The following is a 16,467-nucleotide window of genomic DNA, read 5'->3' as shown; positions in this document are numbered from 1 at the left end:
GACAGGAGCACTTTTGAGTCCATTGCATGAATTCTTGATCATATCAACTTCAAATTACCCTCCAGGCGTAGAATATCACATTTCACTCCATCTTGAGCCTTGGTAATAAAAATATCATTTCAAAATGCAAGGTAAATGGTCATATTTGGAAATTGCGCCTTGGTCCCTTGGTGAGGGACGGGAGCACTTTTGCCAATTGTCGTCAAAATTTGCAACTCTCGCATCTCAATTCCACTTCAAGGCATTTTAAACACTTTTTCAAACTTGCGCCTTGGCCTCAATTTGTCCAAAATTGGTGAGAAAGGCTAGATAACATGTTAAGCGCTCTGGTCCTTCAGTGAGGGACAGGAGCACTTTTTCAACTTCAAGCTTATCCGTCCTTTGCTAGCTTTCCAAATTATCTTCAATGGGCTAATCATGTCCTCTTCCATTCATTTCAATCACAAACTTGCCCTGGCCTTGCAAGAAATTTACACTTTTTTGGAAAATCGCTCTGGTCCCTTGGAGAGGGACGGGAGCACTTTTTGGAAAATCGCTTTGGTCCCTTGGAGAGGGACGGGAGCACTTTTTCATCTTGGCATACTTCTTTGTTCTTTAAACCTCTCAATTGCGTCTAAGACATCAAACATCATTCGTCCTTCCCATCCAAGTCAAGTTTTGCCATAAAATATCAAACAAAGAGGAGAAACTTGAAAAAGTGCCATGGTCCTTCAATGAGGGACCGGAGCACTTTTTGTCATTTGGGTTGATTTACTCCTTTGTAGACCACTTAAATTATATTCAATGGACAAAACATGCCTCCCTTGACCTCTTCAAATTGTAAAATTGTCTTGATCATGCAAAAATAGTGCAAATTTGGAATTCAAGCTCCGGTCCTTCAGTGAGGGACAGGAGCACTTTTTGCCTTCTAAGCCAAATTGTCTCACTTTTCACCTCGAAATTCCTTTGCTAGGGAAGATTTCATCTTACTTCATGCTATGAATAAAAGTTAATGTCCAAGAAAGGTCTAAAATTGTGCATATAAAGAAAATCGCTCTGGTCCTTCAGTGAGGGACAGGAGCACTTTTGACCTTCTAGGCAAAAACTTCATCATTTCTTTGTTTTTAATCAAGTCTGGATGTTCTATCATGTTCATTTTGCCGTCCACCATGCCTTTGATGTTTCAATTTGACCAAACAAGGTTAGGAATGACTCCAATAAGCTTTTTCGCCCTGGACCCTTGGTGAGGGATAGGAGCGCTTCGCCTTGGTCCCTTGGAGAGGGACAGGAGCACTTTTCGCTCTGGATCCTCAGTGAAGAACAAGAGCGCTTTTTGACTTTTTGAACTCTCTATCAGGATAATTTTTATGGAATATAACATTTAAGTATAAGAAAGAAGAAAGATTCTTATACTTTAAGTTATATTCCATATATACTTTCAGGATGTTTGAGAGTGGTTTCAGACCTCCAGGAGTTATATTGCAAAATCTAATTTTTGGAGGTTTTTCAGTTTCCAGACTTAGTCAAATTTCAGGATCAGGACATTCCAGACTTAGCCAAATTTCAGGATCAGGACTTCACTCAAGCCAGACTTGCTATCCATGTGATCCCCTTGGCGACACTCAAAATGCAAAGGCTAACTGACAAAACCCTAAAAAAACTAAAAACAAACCCTAAAAAGTAAAAAAAAGCAGGGGTCCCCATTTGCAATGGGGCGATGTGTGAAAATGTCACAACAGGCACGAAGCATACACATGAATACACGTAGTATAAAGTATACATACGAGGCATGAAGTAACACATATAAATACCATAAGACATGAAGTGTACACATAAGGCATGGGATAACGGACACATGTAAGGCAAGAAGCAAACCATGAGTATATGTAAGGCATTAAGCTAAGCACATAAGGCATGGAGCAGCTACGTAGAATGCATCATACATATAAATACACGAAAGGTATGAATCATGAAGTATATAGAGGAATACATGTAAGGCATGAATCATGCACATAAGTACACTTAAGACCAAGGCATACATGAGAAAAACACACATGTGGAAACACATTAGGCAGAAATCCAATATGTCAATTATGAAGCATGGATAAACAAATACATGTTAAGTATACACATGAATACGCATAAGGCATGAGTCATCCACATATCATACATGTAAACAATGAAGTAGTACATACACATAATGTACAAGCATATATGAGAAATGCACTTATGGAGTGGATATGCTGAAGACACATCAATCATGAGGCCTATATGATAATATACATAACACATGAAGTATACACATAAATTCACTTAATCTATGAAGCATATACGCGAATAAATGTATTGATAGATCTTCTTATTGACTAGAATGTATTCATTGTTTTAGCCTTACCTTGCAAGATGGCAGGATCAAGGCTTTGATACCATTTGTAATGTCCTCTACTAGGTTTAAACCTGTTTTAACTATAATTAATCTATTTCAATATACTTATGACTTAAACTAAATTGATTAGGAGACAGAAACTAAATTGATTAGGAGACAAATCTATCTTAACATGAATCAAACTGTGATATCCATAGTTATTAATTTATCAGTTATTAATAAGTAGATTTTTCATCTACCATACTAGATAATTAATTAAATCATCCATAATTCTTAGTGCAAAGTTCAATCCTTGTTACTACTCCAGTTTTAAGGAAGGAGGAGATGACTATGTTGCCAAGTGCTTAGATGCCAAACTCAATAGGCTCCCTCCAAGTTTACATATCCAAGCCCTTACCCTATCTTGGGGCTATGCCCTCAAGGTTTATGGGACGCTGATCCCTACCCTATCTTGGGAAATATCCTATTGGCTGGATTTAGACTGTTTCTCTTGGAAACAACTCAATCTCGTCTTCTTAATTACTGACAGTAGTAGCAAGAATGAAATTGTATTTACATATTCTTCTTATTGTCTATTACCTTAAGAGTTCTTCCTAATTTACAGTGAAATTATTTTTTTATATTGATCAAGACATTATATATATAAATATATATATATATTCTTTAAATTATATTTCAGATATTATAGTTTCAGCTGAATATTCTTAGAATGAAACATTAATAATGTAACAGTAATTGTCCAACATACAGTTGGCAGCAAGATGCAATTTGCTGACATTCCCTGACTCAGCCTTTTCTCCTTTTAATCTTTCCTTATCATTCGTTGCCTTTTTCCTAACTTCCTATTCCTCCCCACTTCACATATCATGGAGGCTATTTATTTACCTCCGTTGGTGGTGGAAAGCCACCCTTCAGTGGCAGTGACCCCTTTGAAAGGTCGCTGCCTTTCCTTTTTCCTTAATCGGGCGGCAGTCACACTCATAACACACATAATAATTTAATAATAATACCATTAATAATTGATAATAATTATTCTTATTTAATTAATTAATAAATATAAAATTATTAATTAAATAATTACTGTTGATAGTGTATCTATATTCGTGGGCTTAATTTATAATTTTATTAATTTTTGATTTCATTGGTATATTAAGGAATATGATTATCATATGATAATCAATTCATTATTAAGTAGTTCATTCAAATCTTTAATTTTAATGAGCAAATAACTCATAATTAAATAATTAATACATAAGCATATTCAGATACAGATTATTACTATTTGACAATATGGGGACATCACACATCGTTCCATATAAAAGTCTTTGCCTTCAAAACAGGGTACATCTATAACATAGAATAAGAAATATAATGAAGGAGGCGTTACATACTGACATAAGCCAGCTGTCTTCACAACAGAAACAATTGCTCAAAACAAAAGACTAATCAATAAGTTTGTTTAGAAAACAAACAAGATGCCAAGAATAGAAGTTTGACAATGTTCAGAAAGGTTGACAATAAATTAAATTTAGCTGCCGAAACTATCTCAAATCACTCAGCATTTATTTCATCAATCAGCCAAATCCATGGTATGAATGTATTCATGTCCACATTCTTGGAGTAATGGTGACATGGCATATAATCCAGTTGGCAGATGACATGGCATAGAAGGAGACAAGCAGGCAGCTTAAGTAGACACCCAACCAGCTCAAGTAGACAACTAGGTAGCTCAAGTAGATAGGCAAGTAGCTCAAGCAAGCAGGCAGGTAGCTCAAGCAAGTAGGCTGTTGATGTGTTTTTTAGGCACATGCAAACACATAATAAAATACCATGGTATCTTATCCTCTCTTGATCAAAGTCTCTCAAATGCTGAAGATTCGCTTAAGGATCACTTAAGATAACTCCAAGGTTCTTATCTGTTGGGTCACGATGTGTGGATAAGCTCAATGGTTTGATGTGATTATGCTGGAATCACAAGGGGACTTACGTTGAATATTTGAGTGCTTGAATTGTTGGAACTTAGATCTTAACTACATGCTTGGAGAATTAAAAAAAAGCAAAACACATGGGTTTAGGAAGACTAAGAATGTAGGAACAATGAACAATCTCCGATGAAACTTAACTAAGCTTTGCTTTGACATGCAAAGCAACAACTCCACAAAGCTTAGTGCTATCTTCTAAGGAAACTAGATGATTTTCAAATCATTATCAAGCATAGACACCATTAATTGAATGCCTATCAATGATTGAATAACAATTGAACTTAGGCTCATTCAAGTATTCCAGTTGATCACACAAGGCACATTTGCAATCAACAAATTGCTAGTGTTATGGATTAAGAGTTTCACCATGAATCATGCACAACGCTCTATCATTCAACTAATCAACATGAGAGCAAATAAATTGAGAAGTAGAGACCATGCAACTTGTTGAAATAACACATTAATTCACCATAGCTTCAATGAAATCATATGCTCTTTACAACAAGATTTTAGCAACAATCTTTGCTTTCTTCTAATCTAACTTCTATTCTAATTGCTAACTACTATTCACTATTAACCTCTATTGACTATTCCCTATTTCTAAACTATTTTCCCTTAACTATTAACCTTTACAAATGAGAAGCTTGAGCTTTGTATAGAGAACTCATTACAATTAAAGGGCTCAAGTCAATTTGAGATCGATGGCCGAGATTTTACAATGAAACCCTAATTAGGGTTTGTTACAACAAACTTTATTCTGGCCAATGAAATAACTGCAATGCTCGGACACATGTCATTTCTTGAGTGTTTGACCAATAGATAGTGGGGGTAGGTATATTGGAGTTTGTGCCCCCATGGATGAGCTTGGTTCATTGAATCGAGACATGTTGATGTGGAACCTTCTGATTGTTGGAATGATGACTAGGACGCTATCTCAACTTGCTCGTAGACTTGATTCATCATCATGAAGGAATGTTGAGCAATATCTCTTGATACTCAACGTTCAATTTGCTCAATGTGATGATGATGAAAATTATCATTATGATCTAACAAACTTTAATTTAACTCTTTTGAAACTATCTGTTTCTTTGATCATGTTTGATGTAGACTGTGTGATGACCTTGATTGATCTTCCTTTGTTCATGATACACTTGATGAATGGTGCACCTAGTGTACTATCTTTGATTCTTGGATTCCCGAAGGGAATTCAAGATTTGTAAAACATTCTTTCATCATGTAAGTTATCGCCTCCATGCTTCAGGACCTTGATTTCATGACTCAAGCTTGATCTTGACATTGTTTGCAGTTCGTATCTTGATCCTTTGTCACCTGCAAAACAAATAAGGATGGTATTAAACACATATGGATAGATTTCACAAACCTACAATTTGGTATATCCTCAAAACAATGATGAGATGGTGATTCTATCTTTCATTTCTATATCTGATTTTGAAGTGCTCCAAGGTCCGAGTCACATGTTTGGATATCTCATTCCACCTTTTGAGGTCTAACTTTATGCCTTTGATTTGATTCTACGTTTGTGAGGTCTAACGCAATGTATGGAAAATACACTTAGCTTTGTACTAGCCTTGGTGGGATTTCAGGGACTTTTGTCACTTTTGATATGATCGGTTTTCTAAGCCACCTTTGCACCTCATGGTGTGATTAGCCATTTTGTCTTCCTTTGCAAACCATAACCTGGATAGGTCAAATCATCTATCTTTGCAATTCGTCCACCTAGGTGGCTTTTAGGGACACCTTTGCAAATCATTACCTAGGCAGCATTTGGGATGACCATTGCAACTTTTGATGAAGGCGGCATTTTGAAGGAGCATTGCAAGTTTTCACCTTGGGTGGAATTTTGAATAACCTTTGCAAGATTTCTTCAAGGCGGATTTTTGGATGACCTTTGCAAATCAATCATACTTGGTGGATTTTTTGAGCACCTTTGCAACTTGGACCCTTGGCGGCATTTGAGTATACCTTTGCATCTCCTTCATCATGGTGGCTTTTTAGAGCACCTTTGCAACATAACCTCTTGGCGGAAATTTGAGGGACCTTTGCATCCTAGCATTGAGGCGGCATTCCAAGGGGGCTTTGCAACTTGTCACCTTAGGTGGCTTTTTGAAAGACCATTGCATCTCAGGGTTGAGGCGGCAATTTGGAAGAGCTTTACAACTTTTCCCCTTGGGCGGCTTTTGGCAACACCTTTGCAATATTCAATAGGTGGTGGCTTTTTTGATGACCTTTGCAATTTGACATCATGGTGGAAATTTGGAGGACCTTTGCAGTTCAATGACAGGCAGATTTTGGAGGTAGCTTTGCATCAGGCACCTTGGGCGGAATTTTAGGAGACCTTTGCAATTCAATGACTTAGGCGGATTTTGGAGGTAGCTTTGCATCATTTGATCAAATCGGCTTTTGAGAGCACATTTGCATGTCTTTTACTTAGTAGAATTTCATCACACCATTGCATCCTTTGACCTAGGCGGTATTCATTAGCATCTTTGCAACTTATGATCTTAGGCGGATTCATGAGAAACCATTACATCTTTAGCTCTTGGCAGCAATTTAGAGGACTTGTGCAAATCAATCTTTAAGTCGGCAATTTAGGACACCATTGCAATTTCATCATCAAGTCGGATTTCCTTGCTACCTTTGCAACTCTCACTCTCCAAGTCGGCTTTGAGGGATAGCTTTGCAAGTTTAAACTTGGGCGACTTTTTTGAGCACCTTTGCAACATTTGTTTGAGGCGATCATTTTGCGACCCCTTTGCAACTTGGACCCTTGGCGGCATTTCGAGACACCATTGCATCTTACTCCTTAGGCGGGAAGATCATTGCAAGTTAGCTTCAAGGCATATTTTCCAAGGACCTTTGCAGTTGAAGACCTTTGCATTGCAAAGCTTGGGTGGCCAAATTGACTTGCTTTGCAGTTTGAGACTTGATCGGCCAAATTAGATAGCTTTGCAATACAAATTTGAAATTGTTAAGCTAACATTTATCAATATTGATCTTTTAAGTAAACTCACGCCTTTGTCAAGTTTCACATTAAAATCCTAGTTCATGCCATCTCAAACCCCTAATGCCCTTTAACTTGCAAATTGACAACCTTCAGCAACATTAACCACCTTGACAAGGTTGACAACACAACCTCAATCTTGACTTGACTAGACATATTCACTCCTCATAGGCAAGGGCTAATAGTTACTAAACTTACCAAGCTAAGACGACCTAACTAAACACCTAAGCCTAAGCAAAAAGTGGGGGGTCCCCATTTGCAATGGGGCAATGTGTGAAAAAGTCACTATTAGGATAACCGGTGAACAACTGAGGGGGGTCGGTGAATCAGTTGTTAACAAATTATGTGAATTAAAGCACTTAGAACCTTATAAAGGTATAATTGATTAAGCATTAAAGCATAAATGAAAACCAGAGAATCAATACCATGCATCCATAACACAACACCATGGTTTGTACGTGGAAAACCACAGTGGGAAACCCTACCCATAGTCAGATAATACTTCTGCAGCAAGTATATGATTACAATAGGGGCCTGCACGTGCAGGAAGGCACACTACCTAGAGTGCATTGCTCATCACAATGGAGTCTCATTGACTGCAGAGATGTCAACCACCTCAAGATGTTTGGACTACAATCTAGAAAGAAGAACTGCTAGTGATAGCATCAAACATGCCATATTATAGTTCTGGTTAAGCTCAATACCAGAGGTCTAAAACCTCTTACATAAACCCAACTTGATCACCTATGATCGACCAAATCCTCTGCACAAATGATTATTACATTATTCGCTCCTTGCCATGATCTACAATGAGATCTTACATATATTTATACCAACCCGGGACTTAATCAATTAGGTCAGCCACACAAATGATAATACAATAGATCCATTACATAATCCTGAAATAAAATCATAACACATGTCGGCCTAAGGCCAAACAAACAACATCCAATCAATGAAACATCCCGGAAGTGCATCGGAGAATCCACCAACACGTTACATGCAAACCAGTCCATAACCTAGATAGCACCAGGCCTAAATTGGATCCACGCATGCCAAAACAATGACACCAATCAGTCGAGGCACGAACACAATCACCATCAGCATCCTGAATCCCCTCTAGAAGCTGCACCAACACCACTTATGCATTACATCAAAGATCTTCAATAAAGCTCTGTCGGTGAAACCCCTTACTGGATCAATAAAGCAAGCTTACTAGAACATAAGATAGTATCCAATCATCAAGTCAATACCAACTGACTGAAACATACTTTAGAAGCATATGAACCATCCATACAAACGTATTCCATCAACCAGATCATACCGGTGACAATCAACTGATTATCATCCAATCCAATCCACCTACCGGAAGCTGGTAAACAACCACAGCAAGTGTTGACATCAATGACAAAACATCAGTGCAACGCATAATCAATTCCATGATGTGGCCAACAATCCCCCCCTTTGGCATTGATGGCAACACTAGATGTGAAAAACATCCAAGTACCAAGAAAATGCCAAACAAGTCTCCCTCAAAGGAAGACCGCCAACAATCTCCCATGAAATGATATAGCAGTGAAGCTCGGAACCAAAACTGAATAAAAAAACCAAATACCACCAAACTCCCCCTAAGGAGTGCAATCAATAAATAGCAATGGCTTTTCACATATATTCCTCCCCCTTTGACAATAATGCCAAAGAATTAAACATAATAAATAACTCTAAAACTCAAGGCTGACTACTCCCCTTGAGTAGTAGCACTGATTCATCAATCCGGAGCAAAAGGTAGCTCTGATAATGCATATCGGACTGATGCACAATTGCATCAATTAAGTCTCTACCGAAGGGGTAGAAACCCCCAATCTATCTCTCAAATACTCAAATGATTCTCGGGACAAAGGTTTAGTGAAGATGTTTGCTATCTGCTCTTTAGTGTTCACATAAACCAATCTCACTTCTTTTGCTTCCACCTTTTCCTTCAAAAAGTTATACTTGATTGATATGTGCTTAGTCTTGGAGTGAAATACTAGATTCTTTGATATGTCAATAGCTTCAGAGTTATCACAATGGATAACTACCGGATCATTACAACTCACTTGTATATCCTTCAACATCTGCTTCATCCATAGAACTTGAGTACAATTGGTTGCGGCTGCAACATATTCGGCTTCAACATTAGATAAAGAAATGCATGACTTCTTCTTGCTGATCCATGAAACCAACTTCTTCCCAAGGAAGAATGCTCCACCGGATGTGCTCTTCCGGTCATCAACATCACTTGCCCAATTTGCATCTGTATATGCACATAAAGTAAAGTCATCATCTTTAGGGTACCATAAACCATATTCAGTTGTTCCTTGCAAATATCTTTATTGCACTTTCATGATTTTCTCTTGGATTACTTTGAAATCTTGATACAATACTGACTCCATTCATTATATCCGGTCTAGTCTGAGTTAAATATAGCAAACTACCAATCATGGATTTATATCTTGTAGAATTTACTGAAGGGGATACATCCTTAATTGACAATTTTTCACTTGTAACCATAGGAGTACTAACCGGTTTAGAATTTTCCATACCAAATTTCTTCAACAATTCCCTTAGATACTTAGTTTGACAGATAAAGATACCTTTGTTAGTTTGAGTAACCTGCAAACCTAGAAAAAATCTTATTTCTCCAGTCATAGACATTTCAAATTCACTTTGCATATTATCAGAAAATTCCATGCACACTTTTTCTTCACCTCCAAAAATGATATCATCAACAAATACTTCAATAATTAGAATGTCATCATTAGTGATCTTATAATATAGGTTACTATCAGCATTACCTTTTATAAAATCAAGCTTCAAAAGGTACTTATCCAACCTTGCATACCAAGCTCTAGGAGCCTGTTTTAGTCCATATAGGGTTTTGCTTAATTTGTCATTTGTCATCTGTCAGTAAAAATCCATCTGGTTGCTCAATAAAGACTTCCTCTTCAAGTTCTCGATTCAGAAATGCACACTTAACATCCATCTGATAGACCTTGTAGTTCTTATAGGCTGCATAAGCAAGAAATAGTCTAACTGCTTCAATTCTAGCTACTGGTGCAAAAGTTTCACCATAATCAATTCCTTCCTTCTGGGAATATCTTTTGCATACCAATCTAGCCTTGTTTCTTAAAACTTGTCCATCTTCATTCAGTTTGTTTCTAAAAACCCATTTAGTTCCAATAACATTCTTATTTTTGGGTCGGGGAACTAAAGTCCAAGTATTGTTCTTTTCTATCTGATTTAATTCATCTTCCATAGCTTTCATCCAACATTCATCTTTACAAGCTTCAACTACTAATGCTGGTTCAATTTGAGAAATGAAACATACCTCTTGATTTGCCAATCTTCTCCTTGTCTTAACTCCCATGTTTTTGTCTCCAATGATCTGATTTTCAGAATGATTTAGCCTTACATACCTTGGTGTTTTCTGATTTTCAGGTTCTCTGTGTTGCTCTTCAGTTACAGTTGAGTTTTTTGATGATGCCGGGGTAACTGGTTCAGTATTCTGTTCCGGTATAGGCACTGTCGGTTCAGTTATGATCATTTCCACTGTCGGTTCACTGTCATAAGATTTAGCTTGGTTTTTGTACTACTCATCCACTTTCACATTAGCACTCTCCACAATTCTCTGCAATCTTTTGTTATAACATCTATACGCTTTGCTTTTAGTTGAATAACCAAGAAATATTCCTTTATCACATCTAGTGTCAAACTTTCCAATGGAATCATCTCTTTTGATATAACACTTACTTCCAAAGATTCTGAAATATTTAAGAGTAGGAGAATGACCAAACCATAATTCATAAGGTGTCTTATCGGTATCTCCTTTGATATGAACTCTATTGAATGTATAAACTGTTGTACTTACTGCTTCTCTCCAGTAGATATGAGGCAAATTAGCTTCCATCGTCTGCTTCTAGCTGCATCCAAAATGGTTCTGTTCTTTCTTTCCACAATGCCATTCTGCTGAGGTGTCTGGGGTGTAGATAAGTGTCTCCTAATACCATTTTTCTTACAATAGCTGTTAAATTTACCGGATGTGAATTCACCACCTTGATCTGATCTCAGACACTTGATTTTCATTCCTGTCTCTGTCTCAACCATAGTTTTAAAGATCTTGAATTTCTCGAAGGCTTTAGATTTCTCCCTTAGAAAATCAATCCACATCATTCTAGAATAGTCATCAATGATTAACATGAAATATCTATCACCTTGAAAGCTTCTTGTATCAGCAGGACCACATAGGTCAGTATGAATCAAATCAAGAACATCATTAGATTTATTAGGTATGTTCTTAAAAGAAGTTATGATTTGCTTACCCATTTGACATTCTTTACATACCGGATTATGAGGCTTCACAATCCTAGGTAAATCTCTAACTGCCTTAGTTGAACTGATCTTTACAATGCAATCAAAATTTACATGACACAACCTCTTATGCCATAGCCAACTTTCATCAATATGTGCAATCAATCATGTTTTTTCACCGAAGTTCAAATGAAAGATGTTACCTTTTGTCTGTGTATCAATTGCAATCTTCAAACCTGATTTGCTAATGATTTTGCACTTTCCATCCTTGAATTGTAATTGAAATCCTCTGTCTACCAACTGTCCTACACTCAAAAGATTATGCTTCGGACCTTCAACATAATAGACATTATCAATGTTATGTTTACCATCCAATGAAATGGTTCCTCTTCCTTTGATCATGCATGCCTTGTTATTACCAAATCTGACTTGACCACCATCAAATTCTTGCGGGGTTAGAAACTTTCCTTTGTCACCTGTCATATGATGAGAACATCCACTGTCTATTACCCATTCATTTGTGTCTTCAACTTTTGCTGCAAGGGCCTTTTCCTCATTCTTGATAACTAGTTCCGGATCATCTTCTTTCATAGCATAAAATACCCAGTCTCAAGCCAGCAATCAGACTTTTAGTATTTAATTTCAGATTAACATTAAGTAAATGATAAGAAAGTAAACGAAAGAAAGAAAACAAGTGCACAAGAGACCAACTCAATTACCCTGGGAAAACCTCCAAGGAAGAAAAACCCAACACTAAAGACCCACAGGTCTGATTATGTATTCAATTCTGAATTGCAACAATACAATACTTAGCTCAAATCATGTGACTCAGATCTGGGATCTTCAAACTGCACACTTGAATGAATCAGATCTGCCCCTTTTAATACACCAGGTCTGCACTTCTATATTCACCAGGTCTGCTCTTTCATTACAATTGAATCTGCACTTTCAAGTTTGCTTCAGGTCTGCAAGTATGAGTCTCTTAGGTCTGCACTTTAATGCACCATCTAACCGTAGTAAGGAGCACCAAAATTCGCTATATCTTCGTTGGATAAATTCGCCAAGTTCATTGATTATTTTCGCACACCAAGAGGCAGGTGAATTTCGCTAAGAGCATGAATGAATGATGTCTTTAAACTTGCCAAATGGCCTTATTTATATGGTGCATATACCCTATTTAAATATATATTTTGGCGCCAATTTGATTTAGGTCTTTATGAGTGTGGCGTGTTCATTAAAGGGCTGGCCCTATTTAGGAACATGCTATCTTCTTTGGCGTGAAGGGTCCAGCTCTACATGTTACCCTTTGGCAAAAGGGCCCAACCCTTTAGGGATTTGGATGTTGCCTTAGGCAATCTGAATCCCCCTTTTTCTTAGCCTAGTTACAAACAACATTTGTCACCTGTCATATGATGAGAACATCCACTGTCTATTACCCATTCATTTGTGTCTTCAACTTTTGCTGCAAGGGCCTTTTCCTCATTCTTGATAACTGGTTCCGGATCATCTTCCTTCATAGCATAAAATACCTAGTCTTTTCCATTGCCGGATCCACTAGCTGAATCTCATGCTAGTTCTTCTTCTGAGTCATCAATAACTCCTTCCTCATCAGCATAGTAGCATGATTTGTTTTTGTATTTTCTATTCTTATGCTTGATCTGATATTTAGGGTTAGACTTAGAAGATCCTCTTGCTCTTTCTTCCAATTTTGAATTCCTTTCAAGACATCTAGATGCAAAATGACCTATCTTATTACATGTAAAACATTTGAAAGGAGTTTTTCCTTCATACTTACTTCCTGATGGACCTCTAGGTATCCTTCTAGCAAATAGAGCTTCAAGTTGCTCAAGCTCTTCATCTTCTTTCCTGATCTCTTCCAATTCCTTTGCATACAAAACTTTCCAATCTTGCTTGCCAATTGATGATGTAGATGCCTTAAATGTAGTATCAACCTTTGTAGCTTTAGGAGGACCAAATTCTTCAAGCTCAAAAGCAGATATCTTCCCAACAAGAATATCTCTATTGACAAAAGAATTAGGCATGGTTCTTAGCTCATTAATTGCAGTTACCTTCATCTTATATGCCGGTGGCAAAACCCTGAACACTTTTGAAACAATCTCTTCCTCGCCCAGAGATCCACCACAACATTGAATTCCCAATACAATTTCATTAACCCTTTCCATGAATGCAAAAATTCTTCCATCTTCTTCCATCTTCAAGCTTTCATATCTTACCTAGTAACATTCAAGTTTTGCAATTTTAATAGTAAGATCACCTTCATTCAGAGTCTCCAACTTGTCCCACATAGCTTTTGCCGATGATTTGTCTGATAGTCCCATGATTTGTTGATTTGATAAGGCACTTAAGAGGGCTTCTCTACCTCTGCAATCATTCTCAATGTTCTTATCCAAGTCTGCCGATGCAGGAAGGCCAGATGCCGGATTATGAGGAGTGTAACCATTTTGAGTTATTTCCCAAATTTCCTTTCCAATGCATCTTAGATGAGTCTCCATCTGAATCTTCCATACTCTATAATTTGTTCCATCAAGCCTAGGGCTGTCCTTCTGAAAAACATGAGTTGAACTATTAGTTGCCATAGGATCTTCCTCAAGCGGTTAAGCTTTTGCAAAAAGAGGACCAGGCTCTGATACCAATTGTTAGGATAACCGGTGAACAACTGAGAGGGGGGGGGGGTGAATCAGTTGTTAACAGATTATGTGAGTTAAAGCACTTAGAACCTTATACTGGTATAACTGATTAAGCATTAAAGCATAAATGAAAACCAAAGAATCAATACCATGCATCCATAACATATAACACCATGATTTGTACGTGGAAAACCTCAATGAGGAAAAACCACGGTGGGAAACCCTACCCACTATCAGATGATACTTTTGCAACAAGTATATGATTACAATAGGGGCTTGCACATGCAGGAAGGCACACTGCCTAGAGCGCACTGCTCATCACAATGGAGTCTCATTGACTACAGAGATGTCAACCACCTCAAGATGTTTGGACTACAATCCAGAAAGAAGAACTGCCGGTGATAGCATCAAACATGCCAGAGTACAGTTCTGGTTAACCTCAATACTAGAGGTCTAAAACCTCTTACATAAACCCAACTCGATCACCTATGATCGACCAAATCCTTTGCACAAATGATTATTATATTATTCGCTCCTTGCCATGATTTACAATGAGATCTTACATATATTTATACCAACCTGGGACCTAACCAATTAGGTCGGCCACACAAATGATAATAAAATAGATCCATTACATAATCCTGAAATAAAATCATAACACATGTCGGCCTAAGGCCAAACAAGCAACATCCAATCAATGAAACATCTCGGAAGCGAATCGGAGAATCCACCAACACGTTACATGCAAAGCAGTCCATAACCTAGATAGCACCAGACCTAAATTAGATCCACACACGCCAAAGCAATGACACCAATCAGTTGAGGCACAAACACAATCACCATCAGCATCCTGGATCCCTTCTAGAAGCTGCACCAACACCACTTATGTATGCATTACATCAAAGATCTTCAATAAAGCTCTGCCACTGAAACCCTTATTGGATCAATAAAGCAAGCTTACTAGAACATAAGATAGCATCTGATCATCAAGTCAATACCAACTGACTGAAACGTACTTCAGAAGCATATGAACCATGCATACAAACTTATTCCATCAACCAGATCATACCGGTGACAATCAACTGATTATCATCCAATCCAATCCACCTACCAGAAGCCGGTAAACAACCATAACAGCAAGTGTTGACATCAATGACAAAACATCAGTGCAACACATAATCAATTCCATCATATGGCCAATAGTCACATTTTAGGCAAGTAGCTCAACCAGGTAGGTGAGTAGCTCAAGCACCTCAAGTAGACAACTAGGCAGCTCAATCCAATTTTCTAATGCTTTGAGTAATCCTTTGACATCAATAACAAAATGTCCAACATTGCAAAGTCAAGTATATAACCAACATATGTCAAATGAACAAGAGGATAGTTGGATAGATATCCCTGCCATACTCATTTTGAAAGTCAAGCTCATTATTGTGTGTGATAGTAATGATAGGGAAAAGTAGCAGCCTGTATGAGTATGAAGACAGTCATGTTCTAATTAATGAAAAAGTCAAGGCCATATAATGCATGGAAGAGACAAATTGTTGTTGCATATGTATTTTCGGGGTATCAAGAATTCGAAGCAGGAATCTAAAATAATCACCTTAAATGGTGCCATGGTGGGTTTTTGTTGTTGTTACAGTTGTCATAATAAGGTTGTCGCAAGTTGTCATGACATTGCTTGAATTATATGGATCCTATTGCACACGTTCAAGTTACCGCTATAAGAAAAAGCTTACAAATCCAAGGTAAACAAATTCAAGTTCCAGATAATTGAATTACCAACAACTTGCATCAAGAGAGAGCAAGGATGTGTTAGCTACTTCTCAACTTATGAGCAGGAAGGTGGGGTTAGGCCCACTTTTTGGCTTTAAATGACTTATGAGCAGCAAGATAAGGTTAGGCCCACTTTCTGGCTGTAAATGGCTTATGGGCAGCAAGATGGGGTTAGGCCCACTTTCTGGTTGTAAATGGCTTATGGGCAGAAAGATGGGGTTAAGCCCACTTTCTGGCTCAAAATGGATTATGGGTAGAAAGATGGGGCCAGGCCCACTTTCTGGCTCAAATAAAAAGAAGGGATCTAAAAATACATGTATTTGTTTG

The 16,467-nt window shown here is 37.6% G+C and overlaps 1 protein-coding gene across 1 annotated transcript in view; it reads left to right on the top strand.

Moving 5' to 3' along the window:
• Positions 1-16,467, top strand: part of LOC131063960 (mediator of RNA polymerase II transcription subunit 17) — an 87,013-nt gene that overhangs the window by 11,615 nt on the left and 58,931 nt on the right. The gene's annotated exons all lie outside the window — the stretch shown is intronic.

The sequence above is a fragment of the Cryptomeria japonica genome, chromosome 11 (assembly GCF_030272615.1).
Source record: "Cryptomeria japonica chromosome 11, Sugi_1.0, whole genome shotgun sequence".
Taxonomy (NCBI): Eukaryota; Viridiplantae; Streptophyta; class Pinopsida; order Cupressales; family Cupressaceae; genus Cryptomeria; species Cryptomeria japonica.
Note: the sequence above shows the minus strand (reverse complement) of the source record. Positions and strands in the feature narration are given on the sequence as shown.